We start from the raw sequence: 20,880 nt of genomic DNA, 5'->3' as shown, positions 1-20,880 counted from the left end.
ATCCCACAGGGGTCCCAGATTGAAGAGGGTGCAGACTTGGCTGAGAGACAACCCCCTCTCAGTGCAGGAATTTCATGCACTGGGCCTCTAGTTAATAATAACCTTAAACATAAATTGGTTAAATGCTCCAATAAAAAGACATAAGGTAGCTGAATAGATAAAAAACAAACAAAAACAAAACGTGACCCATATATATGCTGTCTACAAGAGATCCACTTTGGAACAAAGGATTCACACAGACTGAAAGTGAAAGGATGAAAAACTTTTTTCAGGCAAATGGAAATGAAAAAAAAAAAATGCTGGGGTAGCAATACTTATATCTGACAAAATTGACCTCAAAGTGAAGGCCATAGCAAGAGATAAGGAAGGCCACTGCATAATACTAAATGGATCAATAAAATAAGAGACTATAACTTTGGAAAACCTATATGCACCTAATACAGGGGCATCCAAATATATATATATATATATATTTTTTAGAGGCCCAGTGCACAAAAATTTGTGCACTCTGGGGGGCGGGGGGCCCTCAGCCAGGCCTGTGTCCTCTTGCAGTCTGTGACCCCTCGGGGGATGTCCACCTGCTGGCTTAGGCCTGCTCCCTGGGGCATCGGGCCTAAGCTGGCTGTCAGACATCCCTCTGGCAGCCCGGCAGGCCTTGGGGGATGTCCACTTGCCAGTGGGGAACAGGCCTAAGCTGCAGTCGGACATCCTTAGGACTGCTGAGGAGGCAGGAGAGGCTCCCACCACCACCGCTGTGCTGGCAGCCATCAGCCTGGCTTGTGGCTGAGCAGAACTCCCCCTGTGGGAGTGCACTGACCACCAGGGGCAGCTCCTGCATTGAGCATCTGCCCCCTGGTGGTCAGTGTGTGTCATAGTGACCAGTCATTCCCAGTCGTTCTGCTGTTAGGGTCAATTTGCATATTATCATTTTATTATATAGGACATATGACTTCTGGAAGATATCATGGAGAGATCAGCAGCAATAAAATCATAGAAGAGGACTTTAATACCCCACTGACATCACTGGATAAATCTTCTAGACAAAAAATCAACAAGGCAACAGCAATCCTAAATGACATCTTAGATCAGATGGAATTAATTGACATCTTCAGAACATTTCACTGCAAAAACTACATAATATACATTTTTCTCAAGTGCACATGGGACATTTTCAAAGATAGACCACATGTTAGCACAAGCTAAGTCTCTACAAATTCAAGAATATTGAAATTATATCAAGATCTTCTCAGACCACAATGCCATGCAATTTGAAATCAGCTACAATAAAAATGCTCAAAAACAATCAAACACATGGAGGCTAAGTAACATGCTATTAAACAATTAATGGGTTACCAAAGAGATCAAAGCACTAATAAAAACATTCTGGAAACAAATTAAAACACAAGAATATAAAAATCCTTGGGACACAATGAAAGCAGTCCTGAGAAGGAAGTTCATAGCACTACAGCCCTACCTCAAGAAACAAGAAAAACTGGTAATAAAGTATCTCTAACCTTACAACTTAAAGAACTAGAGAGATGGCAATAAGAAAAGCCCAGAATAAGTACTAGGAAGGAAATAATAAAGATCAGAGTGGAGATAAATGACATAGAGACCAAAATAACAACAACAACAATAATAATACAAACGTTCAAAAAAACCCAAGAGCTGGTTCTTTGAAAGGATAAACAAAATTGATGAACCTCTAGCCAGAATCACCAAGAAACAATTGTTTTATTCATTTAACTCACAGCTTTTTTTGTGGGGAAACAAAGAGTATAAAGTAAGCATATTAATCTTTATTTTATAGGAAAAGATAGGCAATGAAAAGGCAATCATAAATCATGCTATTTACTCTTCATTCATATATTCATTAAACAAATATTTATTGAATCACTACTACTATGTGCTGGACACTATGCCATAGCCTATTTTTAACCTTCATCAGTTTATTGATACAGAATTGTGTAATCAGGGTCATTTCTAAGCAATTTGTAAAGCAAGCAAATTTTCTATAGACCTTTCTCTTTTCTCTTCTAAGACTCTTCAATTCCTGGACTCATCGTTCATTTATTCCACCTTCTAGTACTTTACTTTCTCCTATCAATTATAATTAATTTTAAACATTTATTTATGAAGGCCCAAGTTGTTGAAATCCAATACTAACATAAAGCAATAAGAAAATAATAAGAAAATGTATGTTATTTGTGTGTGAAAAAGTACTGTATTTTTCATTGTGTAAGACACTAATTTTTTCTAAAATCATTAGACTGAAAATTGAGGGGGCATAGCTGCCCATACCTTGTCAAACAGGCTTCCTCCAATCATGATCCTGATTATTACTGAAATCAGTTGATGCTGTAGTTGGAGGTGGAGGTGGACAAGTGCTCAGATGCAACAGGTTCCCAAGCATTCTGAGCACATGAAGATGTCAAAAAATAAAGATAAATACCAGTAAGCGATTGTCTTACTCTACAAAATTCAAACTGAATGTAATAAGCTAAGCAAAAGAGCATGGAAATAGAGCTGCAGAGAGAGACAATTTGGACCTCTCCCACTGTGTGTATGATCAGACAGTGGAGAAAACAGGAAGAACAACTCCTTAAGATGCCCCCCCCCCAAAAAAAAAATAAATAAAAGAAGAAGGCCTTAAGAGGAAAATCAGCAAAATGTTTAAAATATTGATTTCTTAATTTGGGGTTGGAAAAGTGGGGGGCATCTTATACATGGGGGCATCTTATATGTGGAAAAATATGGTAGTTTGGAGTTAGAATTCTTCTTGGAGGTCTGAAAATCATACAATGATGGCACCATCTTCTTTAACTCCAAAATCAAATTTTTACCCTTCTTTGAAATACTTGAGAACATAAAACATTTATATTATTTGGTCTTTCCATAAGAGATACTCAAAAAAACTTAACTAAATGAGTTAGTAATTTTCATTTATTCATTCTTTAATATTTGAATATTTATTCTGTGTTTTTCCAGAGCTTTGGAATACAGGAATGAACAAATTAGACAATAAAAATAGTTATTCCTGCCTGGCTGGTGTTACTTAGGTGTTGAGCATTGACCTATGAACCAGGAGGTCATGGTTCAATTCCTGATCAGGACACATGCTGGATTGTGGGCTTGATCCCTAGTGTGGGGTGTGCAGGAGGCAGTCATTTAATTAATCTTTATCATCATAATGTTTCTATCTCTCTCTTCCTCTCTGAAATCAATAAAAATATAATTTAAAAAATATTGCTACCCCCATAGAGGCTATATTCCAGTGGAGGTAAGATGAAAATAAAAGTAAACCTCATGCAAGCACCCTGCCCCCATCTGAAGAGCAACAGCTGTGCAAGCTTCCCTCCCCTGCCCAAGGAGCAGCAGCCCTGTGGGCAGCCCACCCCTATCCTCGGAGCAGCAGCTGCATGAGCTACCGATCCTTGTCTGAAAAGCAGCAGGCCCGTGAGCAGGCCACCCCCATCTGAGGATCAGCAGCTGTGAGCAGCTGGCCCCTGTCCAATGAGCAGCAGCTGCAACAAAGCCCGCCCCCATCCGAAGAGTAGCAGCCATGCAAGTAGGCTGCCCCATCCAAGGATAAGCAGTAGTGTGCAGACTGCCCCCATCCAAGGAAGAGCACCTGTGCTAGAAGTTGACCCCCACCAGCTGGAGGAACCATCACTGCTGCGAGCAGCCATGCAAGCAGCTCCCACCCAAGGAGACACTGCCAACTGAGGAGCAGCTACTGCTGCTGAAACTACCTGAGGAGCAGCTACCGCAGTACTCGACACCTAGATCCTTCAGTGAGAGCAAAAATGGGGAGACAAAGAAACCCCCAAAAGAAAGAATAGGAGGAATTGCCAGGAAAGGCGCTAAGTGAAACAGAGGCATGCAATATGACAGAAAAAAGAATTCAGAATAAGGTTCATGCAGATCATAAAACAGATGGATGAAAAAAATCAACAAATTATGTAAGAATCAAGAGGAAATAAAGAGTGGTATAGCTAAAATAAAAAACACCATGGAAAGTTTCAACAGTAGACTAGGAGAAGCGGAGGACCAAATTAGTGAATTAGAAGACAGGGAAGCAAAGCACACCCAAACTGAACTGCAATTGGAGAAAAAATTTAAAAGACAGGAGGAGCGCCTAAGGGAGCTGGGACAACATGAAATTAAGCAACATATGAACAATAGGGGTGCCAGATGACAGAAGAGGAACAAGGGTTAGAAAACCAATTTGTGCCCTGGCTGGTTTGGCTCGGTGGATAGAGCGTTGACCTGCAGCCTGAAGGGTTCCAAGTTTGAATCCGGTTAAGGGCATGTACCTTGGTTGTGGACACATTCCCAGTAGAGCTGTGCAGGAGGCAGCTGATCGATGTTTCTCTATCATCGATGTTTATAACTATCTCTCTACCTTCCTCTCTGTAAAAAATCAATAAAATATATTTTTTTAAAAAGAAAACCAATTTGAAGAAATAATGTCAGAAAACTTCCATGAATTGGGGAAGTAAAAAGACACACAAGCACAGAGAGTCCAAAATAAGATGAACCCAATAATACCCACACCAAGACACATCGTAAGTATGATCGCAAACATTTAGGACAAAGAGAGAATCTTAAAGGGTGCAAGAGAGAGACAGAAATTTATGTACAAGGGATCTCCCATTAGATTACCAAATGATTTATCAACAGAAACACATCAGGCCAGAAAGGAATGGAAGGCAAGATTACAAAGTGATGCAAAGCAAGGGACTGAATCCAAGAATACTCTATCCAGCAAGACTATCACTCAAAATTGAAGGGGAAGTAAAGAGCTTCACAGACAAAAAAAAAAAAAAGGCTAAGGGAATTTATCACCACCAATCCAGCAATGCAAGAAATGCTAAAGAGACTGGTGTAAAAAAGAAGAAATAAAAAGGGTAGAAGAAACACAGGCACCAGAAAATCAAAATGGCTACAAACAGGTACCTATGAATAATAACTTTAAACATAAACAGACTAAATGCTCCAATCAAAAGACATTGAGTGGCTGAATGGTTAAGTAAACATATATACTGTCTACAGGAGACCCACCTCAGAACAAGGGACTCACACAGATTGAAAGTGAGGATGAAAAAATATCTTCCAGGCAAATGGAAATGAAAAAAAAAAAAAAAAAAAGCTGGGGTAGCAATACTTATATCTAACAAAATACACCTCAAAGCGAAGGCTATAACAAGAGATAAGGAAGGCCACTTCAAAATACTAGAGGATTCAATACAACAAGAGGATATAACCCTGATAAACATATATGCACCCAATGCAGGAGCACCCAAATATATAAGAAAACTCCTGGAAGATATCAAGGGAGAAATCGACAACATAAAATCATAGTAAGGGACTTTACTAGTCCATTGACATCACTGGATAAATCCTCTAGACCAGTGGTTCTCAACCTGTGGGTTGCAAACAATGAAAACACATCCTGCATATAAAATATTTACATTAGGATTCATAACAGTAGAGAAATTACAGTTATGAAGTAGCAACGAAAATAATTTTAAGGTTAGGGGTCACCACAACATGAAGAACTGTATTAAAGGGTTGAGGCATTAGGAAGGTTGAGAACCAATGCTCTAGACAAAAAATCAGCAAATAAATAGCAATCCTAAATAAGTCAGTAGATCAGATGGACTTAATTGACAGCTTCAGAACATTTCAGTCCAAAGCCACAGAATACACATTGAGTTCAAGTGCACATGGGGCATTTTCAAAGATAGACCACATATTAGGTTACATGAAAAGTCTCCCCAAATTCAAGAATATTGAAATTATATCAAGCATCTTCTCTGACCACTATGGCACAATATTAGCAATAAACTACAATAAAAGCAATAAAAAATTCAAACACTTGGAAGTTGAATAGCATGCTATTAAACAATGAGTGGGTTACAAAAGACATCAAAGAAAAAGTTTAAAATATCCTAGAAACGAATGACAATGAAAACACAACAATCCAAATTTTGGGACACATTAAAAGCAGTCCTGAGAGGGAAGTTTATAACTCCATAGACCTACCTCAAAAACAAAAAAAATTTGTAATAAATCATCTAACTCTACAACTCAAAGAATTAGAAAGAGAGCAACAATAAAAGCCCAGAGTGGGCAGAAGGAAGGCGATAATCAAGATCAGAGCAGAATTAAAAGACACGAACACCAAAATAATAATAATAATAATAATAATAATAATAATAATACAAATGATCAATGAAACCAAGAGCTGGTTCTTTGAAAGAATAAGCAAAATTGATGAACCTCTAGCCAGGCTCACCAAGAAGCAAAGAGAGAGGACCCAAATAAACAAAATCAGAAATGAAAGAGGCAAAATAACAACAGACCCCACAGAAATACAAAAGACTGTAAAAAAAAACAACAAAAAAAAAATTATGAACAACTCTATTCCAATAAACTAGACAACCTAGAGAAAATGGACATATTCCTAGAAAAATACAACCTCCCAAAACTCAATCAGGAAAAATAAAAAAATCTTAATAGGCCAATAATTAAGGAGTAAATTGAAGCAGTCATCAAAAAGCTTCCAGCAAACAAAATCCAGGGGCCGTATGGCTTCACAGGGGAGTTTTACCAAACATTCAAAGAAGAACTAAAACATGTCCTCCTCAGACTATTCCAAAAGTTCAAGGGGAAGGAACAGTTCCAAGCTCATTCTATGAAGCCAGCATTACCCTAATACCAAAACCAGATAAAGACATCACAAAGAAAGAAAATTACAGGCCAATATCCCTGATGAACATTGATGGCAAAATCTTCAACAAAATTCTAGCAAATCAGATCCAGCATTACATCAGAAAGATCATATACCATAACCAAATAGGATTTCCCCAGGGATGCAAGGATGCTACAATATCCACAAATCAATAAATGTGACACATTGCATAAACAAATTGAGAGATAAAAATAACATAGTCATATCAATTGATGCAGAAAAAGCATTTGACAAATCCAACACACTTTCTTGATAAAAACCCTCAACTAAGTGGGAATAGAAGAATCATACATCAACATAATTAAAGCCCTATCTGACAAACCTACAGCCAACATCATAGTCAATGGGCAAAAGCTAAAACCATTTCCCCTAAGATCAGGAATAAAACAAGGATGCCCCCTTTTACCACTCCGGTTCAGCATAGTACTGGAAATGCTAGCAATAACAATTAGAAAAGAAGAAGAAATAAGAGGTATCCAAATTGGAAAAGAAGAAGTAAAACTGTAATTATTTGCAGATGACATGATACTGTACATAGAAAACTCTAAAATTTTGTCAAAAAAATATTAGACTTAATAAATGAATTCTGCAATGTAGGAGGATACAAAATTAACACGAATAAATCTATGGCATTTTTATACAGCAATAGTGAACTTACAGAAATAGAGATTAAGAAACCAATCCCTTTATCATTGCAACATCAAAAAATTATGATACCCAGAAATAAACTGACTAGGGAGATAGAAGACCAGTACTCGGAAAAACACAGGATAATGAAAAAATAGATAGAAGACATAAACAGATGGAAGAACATACCATGTTCCAGTATTGGTAGAATTAACATAATTAAAATGTACATACTACCCAAAGCAATCTATAGATTCAATGCAATCCCCATTAAAATACCAATGACATATTTCACAGACCTAGAACAAATTCTCCAAACATTCATCTGTAATAAAAAAAAGACTCCAAATAGCTGCAGCAATCCTGAGAAAAAAGAACAAAGTAGGAGGATCTCACTACCAGATATCAAGCTATATTACAAAGCTACTGTTCTCAAAACTGCCTGGTACTGGCACAAGAACAGACATATAGAATAGAACAGAGAACCCAGAAATTGACCCAAGCCATTATGCTCAATTAATATTTAACAAAGGAGGCAAGAGCCTACAATGGAATCAAGACAGTCTCTTAAATAAATGGTGTTGGGAAAATTGGACAGATACATGCAAAAAAATGAAACTAGACCACCAACTTACACCACACACAAAAATAAACTCAAAATGGACAAAGGACTTAAACATAAGATGAGAAGCCATAAAAACCTCGAGGAACCCACAGGTAACAATATCTCAGACATATGCTGAAATAATATCTTTAATGATACAGCTCCTAGGGCAAAGGAAACTAAAGAGAAAATAAACAAATAGGACTACATGAAAATAAAATGCTTCTGTGCAGCAAAAGAAACCATCAACAAAACAATAAGAAAGCCAACTCCATGGGAGAACATATTTGCCAGTGTTATCACGAATAAGGGTTTAATCTCCAACATTTACAGGGAACGCAGACAACTTAACAAAAGGAAGATAAACAATCCAATGAAAAAGTGGGCAATGAATCTTAATAGATACTTTTTGGAAGAGGACATAAGGAAGGCCAAGAGACATATGAAAACATGCTGAAAGTAACTAATCATCTGAGAGATGCAAATCAAAATGACAATGTGGTACCAGCTCAAATCTGTCAGAATCGCTATCATCAACAAATCAACATATGACAAAAGCTGGCAAGGATGTGGAAAAAAAGGAACCCTGTTGCACTGCTGGTGGGAATACAGACAGGTGCAGCCACTGTGGAGAACAGTATGGAGTTTCCTCATAAAACTACAAATGGAACTCCCATTTGAACCAGTGATCCCACTTCTAGGAATATATTCCAAGAAACTAGAAACACCAATTAGAAAGGATATATGCACCCCTATGTTCATAGCAGCCCAATTCACCATAGCTAAGATTTGGAAACAACCTAAGTGCCCATCAGCAGATGAGTGGATTAGAATACTGTGGTACATTTGCACAATGGAATACTACACTGGTAAATAGGAATTCTGACCATTTACAACAGCATGGTTGGAACTGGAGAATATTATGCTAAGCGAAATAAGCCAGTCAGAGAAAGATAAATATCACATGATCTCACTCATATCCTAATATATAAAAAGCCAGGGGCCATCATAACCTAAACCACCAGATGGATGACCGAACAGCAGGCTGCGTGGGGCGACCAGGTTGGCAGGGGGGTTAGTGTTGGACGACCAAACAACTGAACAGCAGGCTTTGTGGGGCAACCAGGCTGACGGGGGGGGGGGGGGCAGTTGAGGGTAACCAGGCTGTTGGCGGGTACAGATGGGGGCGACCAGGCTGGCAGCAGGGCAGTTGGGGGAGACCAGGCTGGCATGGGGGGCTGTTTGGGGTGACCTGGCTGGCAGGAGGTGGCTGTTAGGGGCAATCAGCCTGGTAGGCAGAGGCAGTTAGGGGTGATCAGGCTGGCAGCGGGGATGTTAGGGGTGATCATGAAGGCTGGCAGGTGTGCAGTTAGGAGCCAGTGGTCCCAGGTAGTGAGAGAGATGTCCGACTGCTAGTTTAGGCTCTATCTCCAGGATCAGGGCTAAACCACAGTCGGACATCCCACGAGGGGTCCTGGATTGGAGAGGGGGTAGACTGGGCTGAGGTGAAACGCTCCCCTCCATGCACGAATTTTGTGCACCAGGCCTCTAGTATGGAATATAATGAACAACATAAACTGATGAACAAAAACAGATCCAGAGACAGAAAAGCATCGGTCAGACAGTCAAACCTCAGACTGAAGGTAGCAGAGGGTGGGGGTGAGGGGGAGAGATCAACCAAAGGACTTGTATGCATGCATATAAGCATATCCAATGGACACAGACACTAAAGGTTGAAGGCACAAGCGGGGGTGGGGGCAATGGGAGGATAAGGACACATATGTAATGTCTTAATCAACAAAGAGAATAAAGTAAACCTTATAAATAAGTAAATTATATGGTTTGTAATCATGTAATAATTCTCAAATGAAATAGAGCAGCAAAAGCAATTTGAGGTGCTGAGGGATGAAAAACATTACAATTTTAAGTAGGATGGCCAGAATAGAACTGATTGAAAAGGTGACAGGCAAATACTCAAAAGAAGTGAGGAAATTTATCTGTTGGCTATTTGGAAAAGAGTATTCCAATTATGGACAATTGTTGGAAAAATCCTCAACAAAATTCTAGCAAATCAGATCCAGCATTACATCAGAAAGATCATACACCATGACCAAATAGGATTTCCCCAGGGATGCAAGGAGCACCCAAATATGCAGAAGCACCCAAATATGCAGAATATGTGTAATGACCCTTGAATGGAGTGTATGTGACATGTTCCATGATGAGCAAAGAGGCCAATAGATAAGGAACAGAGTGAGCAAAGGGAAGAGAAGTAGGTGTTGAGCTCAGAGGGACCATAGTGTATGGAGCCTTGTAAGACATGTAAACACTTTAGCTTTTATTCTGATTAAAATGGAAAGACATTGAAGATCTTTGAGTGACATGATCTGATTTAGTATTTTAAGGGATTCCTCTGGCTGCTTGGACAAAAGCAAGAGCAAGAAACTGATGAGTGGCAAATTTAACAACTGAAGAAATTGTTGATTCTTTGTTATGTTTGCTTTAAATGATTTCCTCCCATAGAATGTCCCCATATCAGGTAGCCACCATAAGTAGAAAGTGGTTACTTCTTTGTTGGCAAAAATTTGATAAGTGATTCTCATGTACAACCAACTATGAATGCTAGTTACTGGACTACACATTTGAAACTCTAAAACTCATCTTCTACATATGATTTCCAAAATTATCCCAGCCATTTTCATTTATCTCCAGGAAAATTGGAAGGAAAAAGAAACAGCATATCCAGGGCTAGTGCCTTGTAAACAGTAGTTTCACACCACCACTTCACTTCTTTTTCACATTTTACCTGTGGAAAAAATACATCTTTTGTTGATATCTAGTCACAGAGGAAGCAGGGAATATAGTTGACTTGGGCATCTATGGAGACAATGTGTGTTATGGAGAAGAGCAAATAAAAGTGTTTTTCATACTATTTCAATGTTGCAGAGGGGGAAGTCAAGTTTGGGAAAGACTTGATTAGGATCCATTCTTTTTGGCACCTCTAGTCCAGCCAGTTATAGATAAAACTGAAGTCTAAAAAAGGTGAGAAACTGAAGCACCTGAGTTATAAAAATTCTGAATCAATTTCGTATTCACTCTGTGTCAAAGCAATATTTGAAGGGAAATCCATTGAGTATGAACATAAGAATTTCCTCAATGGATTGAACCCGTAGTTTCTAAGCTGACACTGATACAAGAAACCTGAGTATGAGAAGGAAATGGGAGAGGCCAACAAGAGAGTGTCCTGCTCTAGTGATAACTTTGGCATACATAACCTATTCAATCTCCCCTCTATTTGATGGAATGTAGTGGGTTGGAAATAGAGCACCAGGGTCTGAATCTGCTGCTAGGGTTGTCTATTACAAAGAAGGCTAGAGAGTTCATGTGCAATCATTGGATGTCATGATAGTAGTAACAAGAAAATTGGATGCTGGTACAGAGAATGCCACACCAGATGAATAATAGAACTCCCTGCATTTTTTCTACACACAACAAGCACAATGTGGAAGCAAGTAAAGGAGGAAAGAAAACATGAAAAAGGAAAATGATTTTTCATTTTGGAATAGCCAGAGTGAGGTACAATTAAGAGAAATCTCACAATCCCAAACTCTTAACTGTTTTGTTTAAATCTATGATTGCAACACTTATTTCCTTAATCAGGAAGATTAATTAACTTTCCCAAGGTCACACAGTTTCAGATCAAGAGTGGCAACTTCATCAGACTTTGTTATTTAATCTTGCTTAATTGGATTTACAATCTAACTTTACTTGAGTCTATAAATTATTTACTCAACTAAACATTAGTTATGTTGACTGCAAGGACTCCAAACATTACTGTTGACAACAATTATTTTTATATAATGTGCTCAAAGAATGTTCATTAAATAAATGCTAAAATGAATAATGTATAAAGAAGTTCCACTCCTCTTCATACCAACTATAATATATCATTTTATAACTCACACTATTTTAAAAGAATAGCATATCGAATTGTGGGAACATTTAGAAATGTTTCCCTCAGGAGTAGTGAGGTTATTTTTTTGGGGGGGATTTATTTCTCAGCACATATTTTCCCATTGATTCATAACCCTTTAAAAGTAACTTCTCTTATCTTCAGCTGAGTGAAAAATGTCTCGATTAGAACTAAAAGCGTTCAATTCTCCTAATATAACTGTGTATAACACCTGCTTGTCATTAATTTTTCTTATTAAATTGTAACAGGTGAGGCAGGCTGAAAGCTTGGTAGCATTACTGAAAAGTGACAGGCCAATTCCCAGTCTAAATGCCAAAATACATAGGGTGTAGAAAAGCTAAGGACTCCTGGGATCACAAATGAATATTATGATGGTCTATGACACCGGTCATCTCATGTGACACACAGTGATGGTGCTTCAGAATATTTTCTGGCATTTAAGATATAGCTTTTTATGGAGAGATATTCCAGTCTCAAATGGATTGAGATGGGAGTGGGAAAGGGAGTTGTTGTTTTTTTCACAAATATAAACAGGTCATTTAATTATGATGTTCAACATTGTTTTGTTATAACATTGATAAGATGTTGTAGAAACTCAACTCTTGTTTATATCAATTAGTCTACGCTAAAATTGGCTTCATTAAATGTCATTTAATGTTATAGAACCTATTGACATTAAGTTGGGACTTACTGTACTCCTAATATACAGAAAAGTGGCAGGAACATAGTAAGTGACCAATAAAATCTGTTGGCTTAATGTCCAAATCACATGTGATCACTTCTGTCCATGGAAGGGTCTTGGAAGGTAGGAATGGAGAGGGCCAGCATGGTTATTTGTGGTATAGCTTAGAACCTAAAATTTAAACATGACCAGGCCATACAATCTACCTGAAATCATCACCCCTATTTTGACAGCCAGCCTCCCCTAAACCCCTTTGACACCATTTCATCAATCTAGGTCCAGATAACATTCCACAATTCTATGGATGACATTCAAATTTATTCATCAGAATGTGATTTTTTGGGGTCTTTTTTTAGTTTTTTCAAGAGTTATGCTGTCTGTGGAATGTAGCATTTAACATATTTTATTCTTGGCTTAAGGTTTTATCTTTTAGCCTTATTTCCCTAGCTTGACCCAATTCCTATTCTCACCTCTTTACATACCAATAAACCAAGAAAGAAATCATTAATTAGTAACCCCTTACTCTAATAATTGGTCAAACTATATTATTCATTGTAGAAATGTATATTTTTAAAATTTATTTCTTCATTTTGTGATAGGAAAATACATGTAATAGAATAATAAAAATGTCAGTGCTTTTAAAGCATACTAGTAAGACTATTGCTTTAAACAAAAAGGCAAACAAAACATCTATCATACTATATAATCCTATATAATAACGGGCTAATATGCAAATTGTCCTCTCTACCAGGAGTTCATCTGGGAGTTAAACCAGGGGGTGGCCCCTCCCCTCAGCCAGCCCCACTCCCAGTTTCCCCCCCTCCCACTTTGACCTGGGAACAAGGCCAGCCAGACCCCACCCATGCACAAATAGGAAAAATAAAGGTGCAAAAAACATACCCTTTTACTCACAAACCTAGCTGGATGGAATGTCAATTTTTTTTTTCCTGTCTCAGGTTTATTTGTACAAATAGCACAGAATGACACCAGCCCCAGGCCAACAGCAGCCCAGGGATCACACCAGTTCTGTCCTTATATAATCAGACAGAGGCCTCTACTCTGGAGCCTCATTGGGGCCTGGGCACCTTTGGAAGCCTGAGCCTGTAGAATGTTAACTGTAAAATATTTCTTAGCATTCTATTTCCATCAAAATTGACTTATGAAATTGTAGTAATGCAGGGGCTGGCGGGGCATGATAAGAGCCCAGGCATGGACCTGGAAGGGCAGGGAACAGGTGTGCCAGCTCCGGCCTGTGCCTATTAATCCTGATCAAGATGACAATCTCCCAGAAGCACTGAGAGCTCATGGCAGATTCCATGGGGGAAAAGCCACTGGAGAGCCTTCCGGGATTGGTGAAGTCCTGGGCACGAAGCTGGAGGAAAGGGGCTTTGTAACAAGGCTTATGTGGTCCTTAGCCAGTTTCTGGTGCTAAAGAAAGATGAAGACCTCTTCCAGGAATGGCTAAAGGACACATGTGGCGCCAATGCCAAGCAGTCCTGGGACTGCTTTAGGTGCCTTCGAGAGTGGTGTGACACCTTCTTGTGATGCTGTCTGGGGAGCCCCCAATCCCTAACACCAGCCTGAGTCTTCAGAGTTTGCAACTGAGTGGTAGGCTACTCCCTTGTCCTCTACAAAGGAAATGATTGCTGTCTACTCATCACCAATGTCCTCCTGGTCTTTATGGGAGTTCTCTCCCCTCACCATTTCAACTTTTTTGGAATTCTCACTCTTGCATGCATCTCCTTTTTCTGTCCCCTGCCAATTTCAGGTCAATAATCAGCTTTTCTGAGTGGATTTCTGGTCCCTACCCTCACCCCCACTCTCACCTCTGATCTGTTTAATGACATTGGCTTCTCTTTTGGCAAAACAGTCACTGTCCATATATTCTTTTTTAACTCAATAAAGTCAGTAGCCTTCCAAAAATAAAAAGAAATTATAGTAATGATATATGAAATCTTTTAGATTCAAAGATAAAATGTTAGCCCTAACCAGTTTGGCTCAGTGGATAGAGCGTCAGCCTGCGAAGGAAGGGTCCTGGGTTCGATTCCGGTCAAGGGCATGTACCTAGGTTGCGGGCACATCCCTAGTGGTTGGTGTGCAGGAGGCAGCTGATCGATGTTTCTCTCTCATTGATGTTTCTAATTCTCTATCCTTCTCCCTTCCTCTCTGTAAAAAATCAATAAAATATATTTTAAAAATATGTTAAATGTACCTACCAAGTCCCTATGTTTCTACATTGACACAGTTTCTCTATACTCACCATCTTTGTAGATACCAGAAGTAGAAGTTCTTCAGTAAGAAAGTAATTAGCCATATTTATAAACATTTGACTTTCAAATTATTAGTCAACAATTTTATATGCAAAAACAATTTCTTATATCAAAGTTTTAAACTAGTTACATAGATCAAGCACTTTGCATTAGGAAATAAAATACTATATTAAACAAAATCTAGTGTACCTGAAAAGTATTGGTCCTATTCATTAGAATACTTCTTAAGTGACACCATGCTGAATCCCTGACAAAAGTATTAGTATTTGATCCCATAATTTTTCCATTGACAATCCATCCTGTGTTAATCTGAAACTACATCTGGTATTTGGTTATTCATTTTGAACTGGTGATCTTGAACTTTTTTTTAGTTGTACATCCTTTTCTTTATAAATGTTGAAGTGTATACTCCCAAGATATCTATTTTTAAAATTAAAATACATGTACTTTTATATGTAATAGAACATATACTTCATAAAGCCTACAAAACTAAATATAATGAAATAGAACTTTTATTTATGTCTATTTTCACTTAAAAGAGTTGACTTGCAGAAGTGCTGTTACATGTACCCTACTTTAAAAACTGATCTAAATACTATGATATTCATAATAGTAACTATATATGGGAAAAAAGACACAGGTTAGTAACTTGTGTGAAGAAAATACTAGATACTTCAATGAGGAATGGTGGCAGTAGTGACTAGAAAAATAAATTAAGTCCACATTATGAATACAGAGCCAGTAGAGAACAATATTTTGTACACACATTGGAAAGGCAAAATAAAGGTGTTTATAAAATAAAATTGAAGAATTTTTGTTTCCTAAGATTAATAACAAGCAAATACCCCATTACTGACAATTAGGTATACAAATTTCCATTTAGAAAAAGAGGCCTGACAGCACATATAAGTGACTATTTAGATACCTCACACGTAATTATCTTCAGAGGTAGTAGATTACTGCTCCAGAGAAGAGAGTTCTGAAACAGGTCAGTCCCCAGCAGGCACCTGGGCATTATGGGGGTACCAGAGTGTCTCTCCATCACTGAGAAATGTTCTAGGAATATTTGAACACCAGGGGAGAGAGTTTTCTTAATGTGACAAAAAAAATTCTTCCTGATCCTCCTATATCATCATCCCAATAACATGACCACTTGCTATTTTACTTTCTGTCTATGTAACCTCATACACAGCTAGGAAATAATGATTTAGGACTTGAAATTCAAAACATAATGGTGTTCCTTTTTTCATTCCTCATTTTTCTCAACACCCCTGCAGAGCTGATGCAAGGACTGAGTTCCCTTTGAAGTCAGCTTGCATCATCTTTGATGGGGTATAAAGCAATAGGAGATACTGACTGCAGTTTCGAGTATCTCAATTCCCATCTCAGATGATGCCGACACATTTGTCATTAAATGCATGCCGTGAATAAATCATTGGAAAAATAGCCAAGCAGTTAAAATTGGCAGGTATAGTCTACACATTTCTACTATAAAATAATAGAAAAGAAAAATGTTAGCCTGTTTGAAGCATTTTATTTCATATTCTACTTAGGTCATTCTTATTGTGGGTGAATTTATAGAGTATTATTGTTACTTGGTTTACTTTTTCTAAGACTTTTAATACTTTGTAAAAAGTTATGTTAAACATATATTTAGATACCAAAAATATTTGAGAACTTGAAGGATGATGTTCTTTGTTTACGTAAGAGTAAAATAGATATTCACTTTGCAATATACTTTGCTCTCAGCAATAATTATTTGTCACAGACTGGAGAGTAATTTGGAGATAAAGGAAGAGCAAGGCCTTTGTGAAATTCTGTCTGCACTTGTAGGCATCACTGCAGATCAGTAAGCTTTGGTTCTCATCTTCTGTGCAGCACATGGAAAAATTGCACTTCTCTGTCCCGCTGATAGTGGTTTTTATCCATGTGACAGGTTCTGGCCAGTGAACTCTGAACAGAGGGGCTGGGTGAAGCATTGGATTACTTGTACACTCTTCTTGCTCCTCTGTAGAGATGACCATGGAAGTATGTACGCCACAGAACAAGATGCACTAACTCCAAGTAAACTCAGGAACTAAGGTGTTGTGGAAAGTGACCAAGGAGACTGCAGTGGACTTGTCTGATCAAAAATTTAATTTTTATTATATCAAATAATTGAGATTTTAGTGTTACTCATTACAGCAGCGCACCCTGGCCTATCCAGATTGACACACACACACACATATAAACTTTTATATGTGAACTTTTAAATATATGTATACAAACATTTAAAGAAAAAAAAAACCTTAGTGATTAAAACAACTCAAAATGAAAGACACTAAAAATTGTTTGTGAAATACAATTGATCCTTTAACAATGTAGCTGTTAAGGACACCAACACTCCTACCTCCACACCCACCGTCAAACATCCACATATAACTTTTGACTATCCAGAAACTTAGTTTTTCCTCAGTATTAGTGGGAAATTGATTCCAGGACCTTATACAGATACCAAAATCCATGAATGCTCAAGTCTCCTATATAAAATGGCATTAATCAATGCATATAGTTGGCCCTTCACATCCACAGATTCCAAACCACAGATCAAAAAACAAACATGCATTTATTGACAGGCATTTAAAACAATCTGTGTATAAGTGAAGCTGTGTAGTTCAAATCCATGCTGTTCAGGGGTCAACTGTCCTCCACATTTTTGTCATTCTCATTGAATATACTATCTATAGCTCTGCAGTAAATGTCTCTAAGAGTTCTGTAAACACATTCTACTCTTATTAGGATAATCACATTAATTTATGTTGCCCTTCTGAAATTTGAGTTTTCAAAATCATTATAGTTTTATAATGATTTGGAATAAATTTTGATTGTTGGGGAAAATTTCAAATGAGACTAGTAGGTAACAACTTTATAGGAATTTTAAAGAGCATAGTTTATTTTAGAGAATGTCTAGGTGCTCTGGGAGCTGGATCATCGGTTATAAGAAGGCTGGGAGTAAAGAGGAGGATTGTGGCAGAAAAATGTATAGATAATTTTTTCCTGTGTTACCTTATGTCTGTATGTCACAAGATATTATGTTCCATTATTAAGTTCTACATCATTTCCATTGAAAACACAATCTAAAGCCAAAGAGGAAAATACTGACTACCAGAAACATAAGATTCTCAGAGGGCTTAGCAAACTGCTGAATTGCAGACAGACATGTTAGTTTCCTTTGAGTCAGTAATTTAAATCTCTCGCCTTATTTTTCCATCTGATTTTCAGTAGGTCACTCTTAAGTCAAATTTAATTTTATGTGGTTGAAGTGGGAGAGCCAAAATGAAATTGCATACTATAGTGGGAAAAATTAACCTACTTTTAATAACCCCTTTGAAAGACACTTGGAAAACTTAACTTACTTTTATAGTTGAGTATCTGAAGAATGAATTATTATAGCCTTGTCAAATACTAAATAGCATGCTGTTAAAAATATTAGTCACACAGAGGGCTGTTTGACAGTAACGTCACAGAAAAGCTCTGGTCTATATGATTAGGCAGAGTCTGCAACTTAATAGCATGGGTCCATAGAGCTCTCCTTTCCCAAGAATCCACAGAGGAGTTGGAGTGGGGAGCTGCCTCAGGTTTCCTCAGAACATTGATAGGACTCTGCCAACTGATGCATTCCACCTGCTGTTCCAACCAGCTGAGGGTCCTGTGTCTGTCTCCCTGCTATTACCTCCCAGCAGAACTTAGAGGAGAGCCTGAGAGAAATAAAAAGCCATATTTTCAAGTGAGGAAGACTTTTAAAAAATACAGCCAAGAAATGTGAATTGAGATCTAGACTAGAGGTTGTAAAAAAATGATCCAAAGAATTTATTTTAAAAGGCAGGGGTTTTTTTTGTTTGTTTTGTTTGTTTTTGTTTCTTTTAAGCCTAAAAAATAAGATTAGAAACTGGCTTGGTTGAGCCCAACTGTGTTTTAAAAAAAAATCTTTTATAGTTAAGTCAAGAATTTTTTTCCCTTTTTGTTCTTTGACTTTTTCTTGCTGGGAAAGGGGCAATCTTTACCTAATCAGAGTGAAGCAAGAATCACTGAGCCAGCAGAAGTATCATGCAGGTGAAGGTCAGGCCAATTTCACCCTAAGTAATGCTGCTTTATCACTCATCCAACAAAGATTGGGGTCTTTCTTTCCTGGATCCTTTTGTGCTTTCCCCTATTACTTGAACAGATCTGAACAAACCAGAGATTTCCCATCCAAATATTCCATTTAGTTACATTTATTTCAAATCCTTCAAATTTTATGTCTTGATGTTATGTAGCAATTTAAGGATAATACAAATCCATGCGCTAGGCAGGAAGACAAAGTTACCTAAAAACAAAACACAGAACACCATGATGGTGTTTATTGGTCCTTTGCCATTTAGCATTGGGCTTCATGTCAGTCCTATTAATCCAGCCACCTTTTTTTAGTTTCAAGGTTTCTGTCTTATGTATGTCTATAAAACATGAATGCTGTTGATGAAACATTGAGTTACAAATGGCATAATGTTACACTTGGTGACTTGCATAAGGGTCAGGTTGATAAGCCAACTACAAAACAAATACCCAAGGTATGTGTGGTGTCCTCAATATATGGATCCTGCAGTTGACTCTCAGTAACTGCCACAGGCTGTTGACTTCTAGGTCACATGCTATGCCTATTTACTCTCCTAAGTAGATCTGTTGTTTCTTCAAGGGAATCAATATAAAGAAATGGGGAAAATGTCATTTTGCACAGATGAATTTAAGAATTAGTTAATGAGCCTTAGCCGGTTTGGCTCAGTGGATAGAGCGTTGGCCTGTGGACTGAAAGGTCCCAGGTTCGATTCTGGTCAAGCGCACATACCCGGGTTGCGGGCTCGATCCCCAGTAGGGGGCATGCAGGAGGCAGCCGATCAATGATTCTCTATCATCATTGATTTTTCTATCTCTCTCCTTCTGCCTTTCTATTTGAAATCAATAAAATAAAATAAAAATAAAAAATGAATTAGTTAATGATTTAAAAAGTCGTCTTATTTTAAAAGCACAGCATTTTGATTAGCAAACAGCACCAAGGCACTGCTTCTTAGTCCCAACAGCATGAACTCCATCTTCCTTTCTCCCAGGAACTCTACATTCATCCTGGCTCGCTCACCCTGACCTTGCCCTGCTGTCTCTTTTTCACTGATCTTTACTTGGCAATTATTTCTCTCTCATTTTTTCCCCTCTCCTCCCTCCTTCCCCAAAATTTAGGTGAGGGAATTGCCACTTTCTGATTGAGGGACACCATTCCTCTCTCAAAGTGGCTTAAAATAGGCTTATTTATTTATTTATTTATTTATTTAGTTAGTTAGTTAGTTAGTTAGTTATTGTCTAAAGCTTTATATATGTCTCCTTTTCCCCCGATTAACACCCCCAACCCAGCCATTCACACCGGGGAAAGCCCTCACCACCCCAGTGTCTGTGTTCATTGGTTATGCTAATATGCATGCATACAAGTCCTTTGGTTGCTTTCTAAACGCCCTTCCCCCTGACCCCGCCATTTTTCTCTGGATCTATTCTTGTTCACCAAATTATGATGTCCATTATATCCCACGTATGAGTGAGATCGTGTGATATTTATCTTTCTCCGACTGGCTTATTTCACTTAGCATAATGCTCTCCAGTTCCAACCATGCTGTTGCAAATGGTAAAAGTTCCTTATTTTTTATAGTTGCATAGTATTCCATTGTGTAGATGTACCACAGTTTTTAATCCACTCACCTACTGATGGGCACTTAGGTTGTTTCCAAATCTTAGCTATTGTAAATTGTGCTGCTATGAACATAGGGGTGCATATATCCTTTCTGGTTGGTGTTTCTTGTTTCTTGGGATATAGTCCTAGAAGTGGGATTACTGGGTCAAATGGGAGTTCCATTTTTAACTTCTTTTAAAAAATATATTTTTATTGATTTTTTACAGAGAGGAAGGGAG

At 37.9% G+C, this 20,880-nt stretch overlaps 1 pseudogene across 1 annotated transcript; it reads left to right on the top strand.

Annotated features, from left to right (window-relative positions):
* Window positions 1–13,914: 13,914 nt before the first annotated feature.
* LOC308517424 (barrier-to-autointegration factor-like) lies at window positions 13,915–14,188 on the top strand (annotated as a pseudogene). The gene has a single exon. The product of its transcript is annotated as a barrier-to-autointegration factor-like (transcript).
* Window positions 14,189–20,880: the final 6,692 nt, after the last annotated feature.

This window comes from Myotis nattereri, assembly GCF_964212035.1.
Source record: "Myotis nattereri genome assembly, chromosome: 3".
NCBI lineage: Eukaryota > Metazoa > Chordata > Mammalia > Chiroptera > Vespertilionidae > Myotis > Myotis nattereri.
Note: the sequence above shows the minus strand (reverse complement) of the source record. Positions and strands in the feature narration are given on the sequence as shown.